The sequence below is a fragment of the Xenia sp. Carnegie-2017 genome, unplaced genomic scaffold, assembly GCF_021976095.1.
Source record: "Xenia sp. Carnegie-2017 unplaced genomic scaffold, XeniaSp_v1 HiC_scaffold_6, whole genome shotgun sequence".
NCBI classification, from domain to species: domain Eukaryota; kingdom Metazoa; phylum Cnidaria; class Anthozoa; order Malacalcyonacea; family Xeniidae; genus Xenia; species Xenia sp. Carnegie-2017.
Genome location: NW_025813526.1, coordinates 13,615,412 through 13,631,367, shown reverse-complemented (window position 1 = coordinate 13,631,367; position 15,956 = coordinate 13,615,412). Strand labels below are relative to the sequence as shown.

General features: G+C 32.3%; 1 long non-coding RNA gene across 1 annotated transcript; it reads left to right on the top strand.

Annotated features, from left to right (window-relative positions):
• The first annotated feature begins 921 nt into the window (after positions 1 to 921).
• On the top strand, positions 922 to 5,369 carry LOC124457678. The gene is made up of 3 exons (XR_006952726.1): positions 922 to 984; positions 4,964 to 5,070; positions 5,138 to 5,369. It is a non-coding gene; the product is annotated as an uncharacterized LOC124457678 (long non-coding RNA).
• Positions 5,370 to 15,956: the final 10,587 nt, after the last annotated feature.

The following is a 15,956-nucleotide window of genomic DNA, read 5'->3' as shown; positions in this document are numbered from 1 at the left end:
AATGCAAGCGTCTAAGATATGCGACTTAAATAGGCGTTCGAAAGCTTGCACCCATAAGAAATGTTTGATTGTATGTTTGATGCTATTTCCTTTGGGTAGGTTTTATGTTAAAATAAAAGCCACACGTTTCAGAGGAGCAATTTTTATTTAGATTTGTCAACACATGTATTCAAAGCAGTATTATAGACAACGATGCTGACTGTATTGACTTTGTTATGTGACCGTTTTCACAAAGCAACTAATTTTGTTTCAAATCAGATTCGTTGCACACTACCAGCTAAATCTTTTATTCTTTATGAAATCTCAAATTGGTCTTTGGAACAACTTTGGGAAACACGTCAGAATTCTACCCCAAGGACGCTACCACTAGCACGTATATAAAGTTTAAAACTGTCGGAAAAGCACTAATCAATGATAAATCGAATGAATTGTATTATAGGAGTTGTCAAATAATGTAACAATATACTATTTGCAATTTTAGATTCAGCAGAAATGTTTCAACCAATTTAACACAAGGCCAGGTTCGACATAGTAACGCTAAAATCCATCCTAGTAAATTATAATCAAAAATTGTTTAATTATGCCAGTTGCAATTGACAAAGTTTTCAATGAAAGTTAGCTAACTTTTGACTCAAGTTACAGAAAGTTAAACAGTTTGCTTCGTTTGTAATTTTTTCAACATCTAAATTTAATGTATATTTGCTAAAATGCATGAGTACTCAAGAACACTGACTCTTTACCTCCTTCACCCGTAGTAAACAGAATCTTCCAAACGTAAACAAAAAGATACGTGATGTGCTTAATATAGCTATTAGTTATAATTGTAACTCATTAACATTTCATTTAGAAGAACTATATTACCAAGCATCGTTAAGACCATTCTCATATTTGCAAGTGTCCTTCAAGCAAGCATCATCTCAATACTTTGTTATTGTGTTAAGAAGAAGTGAGTTGATAACAGAAGTAAAATAAAGATTTGAAACTGTAAGTAAATATAAAATATTATATTTCTTTTAAAACTGCATTATAATTTAAAGATATTTTAAACTTTATTCAATCTACTGCTTTTAACGTTATAAATCTATTTGTGCGTTCGTCGCTTTGTCGGAAAAATATCGTGAGTTGTTTTTCATTCGGCATAAAGACTATAACAATGAATCCAAGCGCATATACATACAGTATAAATGTAATGACAAATTTCCTACAAATATCAAGCGGAAGTCATTTGCAATAGGAACAGATTTGATGGTGGCATAATCCTAAGAGGAAGTTGTTATTTTGAGAACTATTAACTAAAAACATTACCGCCAAAATATTGACTTGTATACGATATTCCCTGTCATCCATTCAAGCGGAACTAAACGCGAGCTCAATTTATGCGAAGTGAAAACGAAAAAAATTTCTTTACAAAACTTCATAAAGAATAATAAATAAAAGTCAAGATATAGTTGAAATGCCTGCTCACAAGCGACCTCAAATATCAATTATATCTCGTTTCAGTGACCGGTATTAGCAACTTGTACTTAGTAGAATGTATGTCTGGTGTATGTATAGTCCAGTTGGGTAGAATTTAAATAGCTTATACATAGTTTGCTTTATTCATACATGCTCACAGTACACAGTTGGTGAAGTCAAACGCTAAAAGTAAATGAATTTATTTTGCTTTCGAATATTGTACAAAATACAAATAATATTTCTTTGTATTAACAATTTTACATTAAGTGAAATATGATACGTGTCAAACTATGAAGAGGAAATACAAACGACTTGCCATCATTTGATATGCTCAACGCAAAGCGTTTACTTTCAAATTTAATCTAATACAAGTCATATGCGTGTTGTGTTCATTTATCGTTTATTGGAGTGACGTTTTCTGAACGCTATCTTAGACACGTCAAAAAACTTTTTTGAAACACAATTACAGCAAAAATGCTTTTCGGTGAAAAAACTTTTAAAAGTAGCAAAAAATCTAAATGACGTTACTTTCATTGAAGCGAGAACAGTGGATGCAAGATTTGAGCGCAGTCACGTCTCATGAAATCTAAGCTAAAGCATTCGAAAAATGCAGAAAGAGTCAAACAATTAATTGATCATATGACTAAATAACATTTTCAAATCTTAAACAAATTTGAAGAAAATAATGTTAAATATACAGTTTTATTTTAATAAGGCTCATTTCATCTACTTCATTTAGTAATAATATACTTGACAGGCACACACATGCACGCAACGCGCACCTATTTTTTCTTCTTTTAGTTTAAAAAACAAAATAGTCAATACAAAGTTTGCAGATGTGCATGTTATGATGATTTGACTGAACTATCACGTTTTTACTAAACAAGGACAATTTTAGGAAACACATCGTCTGTTTTACACCAAAAACCATGACCAGCCGACAATTTAAAGAAATATAGTATAATAAGCAAATTCCAAAACTGTTTTCCCTTTCGGATTCTTTTGACGCAGTAACTAATATAATAGCATTCCTAAACATCTGTTCGATGAAGGCTATCAATTCGTTTCATTCGACGTTGAATCCTTTTTAACCAACGCTCCATTCTGTTGCACAGTCAAAAAGATAAACACATAATTTCAACAACTTTAAAAAAGTCTAAATTGAAAAAAATTATCTTAGATTGCTGCAACGAACCTGCCTTTTCTTTTAATAACATAATTTATACCCAAAACGACGGCGTTTCTATGGATTCCTCATTAGGAACTGTCCTTGCTAATATAATTTTAACCAAATTTGAAAAATTAATAGTTTCCTATCTCATTAATGATGGCACAATAAAGTTCTACAACCGTTATGTTGATGACACGCTTGTTTTGATCAAACCCTCCAATATTTCCGCTGTCTTATCGAATTTTAATAGTTTTGATGCCAACCTCACATTCATAATTGATAAATTTCAAGATGGCATAATTCATTTCTAGATATAAAAATTTCGGTTGATGGAGCTGACATTTACCGATAAGACACCCACACCGGTCAGTACTCAGATTTCTATAGCTTCGAATCTTTTCATCGAAAAATTGCATGGGTAAAATCTCTTTACCACCATGCCTTCAAAATTTGTAGCAATAAAACACTTTTCAACAATCAAATTGAAATAATCATATCTTACATGTCTTGGAACGGTTATCCTAACACCGTTACAAACTTTTTATTTAAAGACTAAAATCCAAATACAACGATTCTATTTCCATTGACAACCTCACTTCAATAGATGAAAATCTACCTAAAATCTGGGTTCATATTCCTTATCTTGGCATGCGTTGCGATTTCCTCTTAAAATCCTGTTTTAAGAAATGCAAAGACATGTTTCTCAACCGGTGACATTTGTTACTATTTATGTCGCTAAAATATATCCTATTTTGTCTATAACAAGGGCAAACTTACTTCACCTTCTCGCAGTAAACTTGAAGGCCATTGATCGAGGCTTAAGCAGCTTTGGGTATCTGGGTGTCCAAACACCCACAATCTATTTACCGTATGTGTATCTTATAGAAGAAACACACCGAAAATTTTATAAGCGTTTTAAACATTGACAAATTGTGCATGTCATGTGTATCCAGTGAGCTCGAAAAAGAAGAAAACTGATTGAAAATATCTAAAGAAAAAATTTTATTACTATTCTAAGTTTCTTGCGTTATTACATGGTAGATATTGAATACCCTAAACACCTGAAAGCTGTTAAAGCCTCTGCCATTTGTACTAATCAAGGAGATGGATATGTCTCGCGTTTTGTCTGTTTTTTTTTTAATTCAAGCCGATTGTTTACTTCTTTCCCTTAATGTTCATAAAAATTTATGGACATGTTCTATAAATCAATTTCTTACTACAGACTATGCCAAATGGATGGTTTAAAACGCTTCCTTAACCATAGATATGAATTACCAAAAAACTCTTTCTCTGCAAGATGATATACAATAACTGCAATAAGAAAAACTTCTTCACTCTTTGTTCTCCGCAGTTGCCTTGCATTATAGTAACACTGACAAACAAAAAGAAACTGGATTAAAGAAAAATATCATGTAGAAGATTATATTTGTTAAACAGATTTCTACAGATCAAATCTTAGAATCCTTGCTCTGCTGCATTTAAAAATCAAGTGACACCACTTGTAAATGCAAACCTTTAAATATAGGATGGTATAAGAACGCTAAAAAATTTGCGTTATTGAATAAAAGAAATAACAAAATTAAGTTAAATTGCAAATCTTCTACAATTTTGATTGTATAAGTCAGACATTGGCGGGAGATTAAAATCACACTATAGGTTAACACATAGGTTGTCTTTAATGGGTCGTCAAAATTTGACAGTATTTTTTTATTATCTGCTTGCTTTAAAGCAAAAAAGGAGATTGGTGATTTCTGAAAGCGTCTTCATTTTCCCCATTGTTTTATTTTTGTCGACGTTTTATCAATGAAGTGTTTATAAATTCTTAAAATCAACTGCGCCATAACAATTTTCCATCACTGAGTGATTAATGCTATATTTCCATAGAAGAGATATCGACTGTATTCAAAAACCTACTCTAATATAACATTACTGCCAATCAGAAATTGCACTGCTATTAATTCTCATTTTTATGGTGGCAAGAATTTTTATATATTTCAATTCTAGCAATCGGTTTTGGTGGAATACCGCTTTGGAATAGTTTTTTTGAAGTATGTGTTAACGTGGGCGAGCTTTTAGAAAGCAAGCGTTGGATTATTTGTTTTCCACCTGTGATTTACCCCGCACTATCATTTGTAAAGTAACCAAATGAAGTCATTGATTAACAAGTCAGATCTCTTAAGATTCAAAATTCAGAATTACATTAATTGTGAATATTCTCCTGTGCACGTTAAGGATTGTACATGCAGTTAGTTTATTTGAGTCGACTTTTTATGGCAACTATATGTACAATATTCCTCTTACACAACAAGACGCCAATGTATTTGTTTCTTTACTAAGGGAATTCACGAATTTCAAGATAACCACAATGGATTACTTAATAACAGTCAAGACCTGTGATCGAGCTGGAGCTGGAACAAATTCTACAGTTTCTATCAAACTTACTGGTAAATATATAAATTTATAGATGCGAAATTTACTCACTTACTAATTAATTACCAATGATTTTTACAGGTAAGAATGGTAAGGAAACTCGGTATTTTAAGTTGGACAAATTTCAAATGATTTCGAAGCAGGCGATGAGGATGAATATGAAGTAAAGCGAAAAGATGTTGGTGAAATTGTAATGGTTTCCTTGAATCTTCGCGGCTGTACGATACTATCTGCTTGGTTTTTGGCAAAAATTACAATAGAAAAAAAAGTAGTAGTCGGAGAGAAATTTATGCTTTTCCTTGTTATCGATGGATAAAAGAAGATTTTGTGGTTTATGAAGGAGCTGGTAAGATTAAGATTTGAATTAACAAATTGTTTTTGCTGTGTTGTGGCCAGTGAGCTCTATTAACAGACAGGAACGATAAATCCGATACAAAAGCTATATAATAAAATAAAGCCAATATGGCAGCTGTAGAGTGGTTTTTCGTAGGTATAAAACACGCGTGTTATGTGCGTGTATTTCACGAATGTAGGAAACACATCCTACATGGGAATGTTTTTACAGTATGTTGTGTGAGTTTTACGTTTGAAAAACTTAAAATATTTCGTGTTTTTAAGCTTTACGATTGTTATGTAAAAGATTTTTAAATGACTCATTCATTTATCTGAAAAAATAAGTTGTGACAAATTTTAAGAAGTTGAGGATTATTGTTTTCAGTCGGCAAAATGTTTGCATGACTCGAGAGCTTTAGTTTTTGGTCGATTAGTTTTTTCTGATGTATAACATATTAAATAGATCAAAATTATTGTACAGGTAAGATATATCTAAAAAGGAAGTTTTATTGTTTGTTTAAATTCATCAAACTCATCGTGGAAGATAAGAAAAACAATGTCTTGAAAACATTAACGCTTTGCTTTTTCACTGAACTTACCTACGTTCATCCAAAATTTCCACATTCATCAAAGAGTGTCAATATTTACATGTTCTTTAAAAGCTTTTAGTTATTTTTGTCTTGAGGTAAATTAAAGCTTGAATTAGCTCAACAAATGAAAGAACATAACTCATATTAAAATCGTTCATTGTTTCTCATACGGAAAAATAACAAGACCACGCGTCTGTATGGTGTCCAGGAGCCTAGATCATACATACAAAACCACATAAGGGCTTGGACCATACGTAAAAAAAGCATCATGCTTGGTTTCAAAGATGAAAACTCAGTTATCATCCAGCTACTAATAGAGTTCACTTACTGTGGATAGTTTGATTTTTTTTATTTCTGTTATTGGTTATATTAATATTCTGTTTTACAAATTTCTAATACTCTTTTCTTATTTTTTTCTACAACTACACGATAATTTTTGTTATTTGTTTATGCAGTAGCGTGATGGTGCTTTTTGACTGCGGGGCCAAAGCAAATTTCCGCCCTCTTCACCTTTAATATTATCGGTAGTATTACTTTTAATTTATCACCTTTAATTTTTCTTAATATTATAAATTTGCATGTTTGTACTCCTCATTTGACTCTGAAGATGACTACCGCTAAGGTTGTCGAAACGTCAGTCAACAACAACAAAAACAGTCCTTCTCAGGACTTTATTAACCTGGACGATCATCATTTACAAACATATACCGCTATAATGTGGTCAAATCGAAAGTTAACATCACTCTTTCTCAGGACCCTAGTAACCTGCACAATCTACATCTAGTTTTAATTAAATAATTTCTATATTTTTGCGTAAGTGCAGTAATATATTAATAAAATATGTCATTAAAAATAATGTACATTTTTCTTGGTCAGATCATTAAAGTTCGTAAAAAAATTGTAACAGATATCACGATTTCAGGAAATTTTCATTTGAAAATATAACAAAGTATTTTAATAATGGCATTATGCATATCAATTAAAATAAAAGTTTTTTCTCGGCATGATTACTCCTTATAGTCCAGTCAATCTACGACCAAAACACTCTAAGCTTGAACAAATTTCCACAAAAGAAATTCCAACTGATTTTGGTATAGTCGATATACCTTTACAACATATCGAAAGTCCCACAAAATCCTAGCACGGCAACATCGTGTAAATTACGTTTTATTTGAGGCATTTGGATTGAAAATCCGAGCGACATGGAAACGAGGCTCAAAAATGAATGTTTTAGATTTTATCCTTTTAGAACACTTAGTAAAAGCACAAATATAAATATTATAGATTAAAACAAGTGGATAATGATATTTTGTAAATTAATTAATATTTTGTCCTTTATTTACGTCAAAAATGTTGATCTTGCTGTTTTGGGTACTAATTTTCGCTGACTTGGTAGTTTTTTAGACAAACGCGTGTTTGAAGTACGTTTGTTTATGTATATTTTGCACGTGTTTAGATGGATATTTATTATATTTAATGTGACTTCCCTTTCAATACTTCAAATTGAAGCTTTGGCTCATTATTGGCATCAAAATGTGACGTTTCTTTGTAAGCAAAATAGATAACTTGAAGAAAATGAGTTAATGAATGTATTATTTAATTGCTATTACATTTTACAATGAATGAATACGTCAATATTGTGGGTCACAATAATTTAAGTTAAAACAAACAAGAGGGGGCTATAATTAGAGACCTAATTACCAAATACAATGTTTGCATTATAATACCGCGTTCAAAGCCATAGATACATTAGGGTTGTAAAATATCGCATAAACCAGTAAATAAAACCAGGCTTTTTTGTGTTGTCGAACACTATTTTGCTTGTGAATCATTATAGGATGGATCAAATTCTGCGTCAGTACTGTGCAATATGTAAAGAATCAATTGTGAACAACGGGGTGGCTCTAACATCTAAAGGGATAGATGGTATAAACCGAGCTAGTAAAGAAAGAGGCGATACAGTTGACGCCCGTGAAGGTGACAGCGTTCACATAGCATGTAGGAAACGATACACAAATCCATCATATATTTCTATACAAGACATGTGTATAGACAAAATGGATGGAAGCGGAAGTTATTTACAATTATGAATTGACTAGAGGTGTTAAGTATTTACAAGTTAAAGATCGTATTGACATGTTGAACTTGTTTGTTAAGATTAGGCTTGAGTTTTTCATGTACAGTGCTTCTTTTAGTTTTAAAGAGTGTGGGCACTGTCTAATATACGAAAGCAGGATTTTGAGTCTTTAGATTTGCAGTGAGGTGATGAGAGAAGTTGTTTGAATATGTGAGAGTTTTCATCGTAAGTGGTATGCTGTTTAATCCGTGTGGAGAGGTGGCGGCTGGTTTCGCCAATGTAGCGAAATTACATCCCGCACAAGACAATTCGTAAGCCAGTTTGGATTTTAAGATGAAAAGGATAGGGTCTTTGAAGCGGAAGAAGTTTTTGATTTTAAAAGAAGAGAATACTAGTTTTAAGTCTACGTTTGTGCAGTAACGTCTGACCAAGTTAAGTAGTTTTCGTTTTGTGATGAGCGAGTGGTGGCCAATGTAAGGTAGCTTGAAGTAATGGATTTGGGTTTAGCTTACTTGTGGTCTTGTTCATTGTTAGTTGTGTTAGAGTTAGTGTCGATGTTATATGTTTTTATTACTTGGCTTATGAAATGCAAGGGGTATGAGTTACGTTTTAGAATGTCGATAAATTCGTTTAGGTCGCGTTGATAGCCTGTCTGTGTGTTGTTTATGTTTTTAATGTTGTTATTTTGTTCTTTGACATTTTTCAGTTTGCTCTTGTCATTTGCCAGATAATTAATTGGCACTGTAGAAGAGTTTTAAAAAGAATATTGCGCTGTAACTAGGGCGACGCTGCTAAAATGACTAAGCTTCACCTTATTGATATATATTATTCAACACATCAAAAGTTACTCAAGCTATGAAAGTTTTCGTAGCTCTTAATATGACTTAAAAAGCAAATGTATACTCTTGAACTGCCATAATAATTTGTGAAGTAAGCACTTCAATATGATAGAATGTGATTGTGATAGGGAATGACTATTTTAAATATTCCTTAATTTGTAGGGTGCTGTGTTTTCTTTTAGCAAATTTAACAACAGACTGAGAACCCGTATTATTTAATAATTTGCGTATCGCTCTGTTTTTCTCTTCTATCTCTTTTTTCCTTTCCGTCTTGAGCGTCTTCTAACAAAGAACATGCAGTGCTTTAGAGTAAGATCAGTTTTATTGCCCGTATTTGTCATATTTCAAGAAGAATGTCTTTGTAAATTTTGAGATCATGTAGTTTGTATTTCATTATACAGCTCTTATATATGACAGGAGTAATCCAAGTAATGCACGTAAAGCATTATATTGATAGGACCAATAAAATATCAAAAACAATGCAAGAAACGTATATTGCAATATTTTGCTAAAATGATTATGTCAGAAAGTAGCCCGTGATTTAATTTCGTCACAGTGACGTCAAGAAGAATTGACATGAAATAGCACACGCCAGTACATCATGGACGGTTGTGCGGACACAATTTGTGGTGTATTTGATACAAGATGTTTATACCAGGCAGTCAATGGCATAATATCGAGACAGGCAACAACACATTCCATCTAGAAAAGAACAGCAAAGCGGCTACACAACAAGAGTTATTCGTTGAAACACAGAGGACAACCCCTTATCCGGTTTTAGCCTGATTGTTGGTCATACACAGAGATATGAAAACAGTAGTGGATCCAGTGGAAGCTATTTTCAATTAAATTCACCAAGAATACGACAGTGAAGGAGTTTCATCTTTAAATAAATTAAACTTAGCAACAATCTGTGGTTCGTTTTAATTCAACATCAATTATAAAGAATTGAGGAGTGTCATATAATGAGCTTTATCATCTTCATTAATTTAAGTTCTCAGACAAAAAAATGTTTATGATACATACATATATTTGCATTAAGAAAATCTGCTATAGTTCCTTTAGAAGAAAGTAAGAACCATTTCTCCATAATTATCGGTTAATATCTTTCTCAAATTTTACAGTTGGCCAGCAAATCTAGTTTTTTTTCCACCAATAAACTATATTCTGCATGTTCTTTCAATAATTTTTTTCAAAGTTGGTGGATCAGAAGAGAGAGATATTCAACAAAGTTATTACTAACACCATTTTTTGGCAAACTTGAAGGTACCTTGTACTTACAGTGTCATAGTGATGCCATCGTACCTGGATCCTGTGCTCTTTTACAACAGACTTTTTCTTCTTTGTTCCGCTCAAATGGTCATCAGAATTCCCATTTCTTATAGGAGCAAATAGCCCAGAAAGATGATTTACCGTCCGATTTGAGCTCGCTCCTTCTACATTGTCCTTGAGAAGTTTGTCGAAATCGAGAGTTTATTGGTGCTTTTTGCCGTATTTTCCATTTTCCATATAACTTAATTGGTCTTTTACCGCTTGTTTAATTATAACGTCCATGTTTTCGTGACGACTACGTGATTTTAGTGATCATATATAGAAACGAAAATTAAAATAACAAATTTATATCAAATCAGTTAAAAAATTGTTCTAAGTAATCTTTGAGTTTCAGTTATCGTCACAATGAGGAAAAAAATTCCAAAATTCTCAAAACCTTTTCTAAAAGGCATGAAATATAACACAAGTAACTTAAAGCTTCTACTATATTCTGCTGCTGGAGTTTTCATTTCAAATTTCATAATGATTCTAAATGATGTATTGGGGAAGAATGAAGGTGTGTACCTTGTTGTTTTGCAGCCATTATTGTTTATCTTTTTATAAGTGCATGGCTACCACGGTTACAATTAATTGCATTAAATTAGATAAAAACAAATTGAAATTTTATCACTCATATTTAGCAAACAATTATAGTTAAGGAATACTTCTTATATTTTGTCAACTTTTAAAAAAATGAAATTAAAGCCTTTCATAAATGGCTTTCTATAAAGTTTGGCAAAAGTGTGCTATGCATTACGCCTGAATATAGTAAAGCAACATGAGGGAAATTGGATAACAGTATAAAGCTTAAAACAATTAATATATGTATTTAGCAAGTTTGAATAACTACATAAAGCAAATAAAATGAGGTTAGTTTTTATATGCTTCTAATGTACTAAATCCACTTAGCTTAGTCTCAGACGCGCCAGCGCGTCGTGGGGTAGACACATCAGTGGACGATCATACATTTTTCAGACAAAACGTAATATATATTTCAATATTATGTAGTAATGTATTTCCAAAAATATTAAAAACAAATATATTCAGTTCATTTATACATACAGTTTAATAAAGCTAGATCGCTCGTATATTTTAATCATTAAGTTTTGCAAAAGTAACTTGTTTGCAAACGAATTAATAAGTTCATCGTAATTTAAAGATAATGTAATATCTTTTTCAACGTTAATAATCATCAACGAATTCAATTGTTGCTGCATCATTTTAGATCTTAATCTGTTTTTGACATGTTTTTGAAAGCGTTCGTTCACACTTTGTCCAACCAATCGCAAGTGTAGTTGTTGTTTCTGCTGTTTTAGTGGAAAATGTCCTTATAGGGTTACACAATCCAAACTGTTTCCAATTATCACAGATAAAACTCCTGACAACTGTAAAATAAAGCAGTTATCCCTGCTTGTACGTTATGTCTGGAATGGAAGAGTGAAGTAACGACTCTTGGGAATAAGACCAGTAAGAGAAACCACTGCAGAAATTCTTTTCAATACTGTGTGTAATAAAGTAAAAGAACATGGAATAAACATGTCAAATTGGCGTGGACAGTGCAATAATGGGGCATGCAATGTTTCAGGAATTCATACTGGGTTACAAGCACGAATTAAAGAACTTCCACCTTCAGCTCTTTTAATCACTGCTATTGCCATGTGTTAAACTTCGTCATTGTAGACACAATGAATCGAAATCGAATGGCAAAAGATTTCTTTGGGACATTACAAAATGTATTCATTTGTATTCAAATGAATACATATTCATGAAACCTGCTCTAAACGGCATGCAATATATTTAGATCAACAAACGAAGGTAAATCAAGCTTCTGGTGAAGAAGGGGAAAGCGAGTGTATTCATTGAAGAAATTATCAGATAGCTGATGAGCCTGCTGTGCAGATAGCATCAAGGCGTTCCACCACACTATAAAGCCGTAGCTGTACTTTAGACGCGACCTTGAGAAAGTGAAAAGAAAGCAAATATTGTTGCTGAAGCAAAAGGATTACTCCAATATAAACGTTACGATTTTGAGTTTATTCTAGCATTGGAGGTATTTTTTTTATTTCTTTTTGAAGATTTTATTCCAGGCAATGAGTGCAAAACATTCAGCTTTTAAAACTAGGCCTGTTTATCAATCAACAAAAAAATAAAAAGTGTAAATAAACTTCATCGACGAATTGATGAAAAGTCTGAGACTGCTGTACATATATCAGTACATTGGAAACTCTCTGGTTTTATCTCCTTCTGTACTTTCTGTGAATTGCATTGCTCATTTCGTTTGTTAAAAAGAATTCTTTCAGTCTCAACTCAACCATATGATTGCTTCTATTGGGAGCCGTTTCAATGCAAAGAACGCCTCACTCGTGCAGGGTCTAGAGTTTATGCATCATTTTCGATTTGGAAATCCAGAGGCATGGAACAAAATTCTGGCGGCAGTTAAATGGTTCCAGAAAGTTCTCGATATAGATTCAATTCAAAACGAAATACTTTCTTTGAAAGTTTCCTTACTGTTAGATGGTTTGCTAAAAAAGCTGAATATGACAAATACAGAGACACTTTTGTTTATCTGTTTACTGTGTCAAATAAAGAGCCTGAATGCTATGCTGCAACCATAAAATTGATAAAAATTGATAAAAGTTGTTCCTCTGTTATTTTGCAGTGCAGAAAAAGCATTTTCCAAGCTCAACCTTATAAAATATTGGTTGAGATCAACGATGAACTATGAAAGGCTACAAAGTTTGATGCTTATGTCAGTGTAATCTGATATAATGGACGGGTTAGACATTGAAAATGTAGTTCAATAATTTGTGGATGTTTCTACAAGAAGGTTCAATTTAGTATAAAAAAACCACATGTTATACACGTTGTTAAGAACTTAAGTCGCTCTCACAAAAAAACACATATGCTACTGATAAAAGTATTAGCCATTGTTTGCAATACTAAATTTATTATAGTAGCTGGTGCTTGTTTATGGAGATTTCTTAGTTTGAAATACGCCTTTGTTAAAATACGTAAAATTCATAACAAAGATTTTTACACTACCTATGTTTAAAGTATGTTTTTTGTGTAGCAAAAAAAATGAAAAATTATGCAAAGCACACATCTGAAGAAAAAATCGCCATTGAGGGATTCCTGATCCTCCCAGAATACCTCATGCCTTTGACGTTTGACAGTATTTGTTCCTTTTGGTTTCCGTCTTAGTTTCCAGCAAAATTTCCGAAAAACATAATTTTCTAACAAAAGAATAGCAACGTAATGCTAGGGGGTCCATGCCTCCCTGGCCTCCTTAGCCAAGAAGCCTCTGCCCATCGTCTATTAACCCCACTTTTTGGTGATTCGATAATTTGAAATAAACCTGATCTAATGAATATGTTACGTTCGATAATTTTAACGTTCGACTACATCAAAAATTTGCAAACTTTATCTTTAACCTTGCTCCTTCTCTAATGTATTCTAATTTAAATAGAACAATATTGCTTGGTGCACACTAGTCACAATAGTGTAACTAATATCAACACCATTTTAAAAACAAACGGTTATAAGTTAATCAACATTACCAGAATTGTAGGATAAGAAAGCTATTTTTTTCAAAATGGCGTCAGTTTTTATTAGTAAAGGAGTGGTGGAAGATTTAAATTCAAAATTACACACGATAATATAGCATATTATTACAATGCCTCACACGATAAATGTGGTAAAGCTGCCAAACATTATAAATTACCTATAAATGATGAAAGGAAACGAAGTTTACCTATTTTTTCGCGCATTTAAGATTTGTTTTAACCAAACACTATGCAAAAAACAAATTCAAACACTCCAGTCTTTTATGTCATGGAATGGTTTCCCTCTTACAGTCCGGAAATCTTGATTCATAAACTCAAAACCAAAATCATAGCTAAAAATACCCCAAACAAAATACTGAGAATGACCTTCGTAAAATTTTCATTAGAGTGCCATATCTAGGCAAACAGGGTGAATGTTTGGTTTTCAATCTTCTTCGTAAAATTCGCCGAAGCTTAAAAATTCCCATCAAACCTATAGTTATATATGAAACAAAAAAGACATCAATTTTCTGTCCCAAAAAAGACAAAATTCCGTAACTCTCTAAAGCCAATGTTATATATGAATTTAAATGTGCAGGCTGTGGTCATTAAATATGCCAAATAAACTTAAAGTACCTCCTACCTTAAACAACTAAAAGTATTCTAATTTAAAAATATAACTGTTTTTAGAAAATTTTCAATCCATGAACAAGCAACGAAAAAACATTTAATTAGTAAGCTATATTAATTTTTAACTGCATAATAGAAAAAAAAAGAACTCTAAATTTTTTTCTTAAGTTAGCATACATAACCATTACAACTTTAAAAAATTTACTTGAACAGTGGCAGAACTTCCGTCTTTGAGCCTCCTTTGTTTGTGACGTAGTTATATATTTTGATGCACTAAAATTTTTAGCAGTATCTTAAGTCTGATTGCAAATAGTAATTTAGAAATTCGTACATTTGAAAGGAATGAAGTCGAAAGTTACTTAAAATCAATATATGTTTTCTTCATTAAACTCTTCTTTATTGACAGGTTATCACTTTATCTAGTTTCTTTTGTTCTTTTGTTTTTGTTGAAACAAAAGATTTTTAAAAAATACGATGAATTCTTACAAGGTCTAAACTGTGCCCATTCATTTTTTACTTTTTTTTTTGAAAATAGTGACTAGAAAAATGTACAATTTTTTCATTGCTGCATCTTGGTATTTAGATTTTTCTCCGTTTGGTATATGTACATTGACGTTACATATGTCGGCATTATATATTGACATTATATTTGAATTGTCATCAGTGTAATTTTGAATCACTTTTCAACAGATATCAACTTTTTTATCTGTTGGCAAGTTGCTGACAGTTATGTTCCCGCTTTTAAAACATGATTCTTTACTTTAATCTCCTTGCCGCATTAAATTACTTAAGGACATAGTGCAAGTGTCTTTCAAAATAAAAGTTAATTTTGTTTAGAACATGCACTTAACAATTTCTACTTTAAAACACAGTAATGGAATGAATGTGATTAGTTTTCATGATGTGATGTATGACGACATCTGTCGGATCTCATGGGAACGAGGACTCATGTTGCATGTTGTTTTGTTCCGTTGGATTTGTTCTTGCGACATTGCTATCAATAAAACTCTATAAGCCCTATATTGAAGACGAGGAAAACGTTTTACTTCGACCAGAGGAATTTCAAACCCAGTTAGGCGACCACACGGCAGACAAAATTAAAACAGATGAAATTTAATATGACGACTTTTTGGGAAAATCGAAGAATTTAATGGCAATAATGAAGAATGGCGACATTTTGTCGAACTTAAGAATCACGTTTTCGGGCAAAGATACGGAGGACGAAACCAAACACCGATCGAGTTTTTTGGTTAGCGTAGGGCAAAAACGTATAAGTTGATTCAAAGTTTGGTAACCATCGATGTCCTCAAAGCTAAGAGCTACGAAGTGCTGGCGCTACCGTTACAGGATATAACTACCAACCGAAACCATCCAAACCATTCACAGACAATAGTGCAGCGTTTAAAATTCAACACTCGATGCCAAAACCAAAGTGAGACCTTTTCAATGTTAATGACAGAATTAAAGCGTTTAATCAGAGGATCGCGAATTTGGTTGAAATTTGGACAAAATGAGGCGAGATTGACTTGCTTGTGGGACATATTACCAAAAAATTCAATAGCGATTATTAACTGAAGC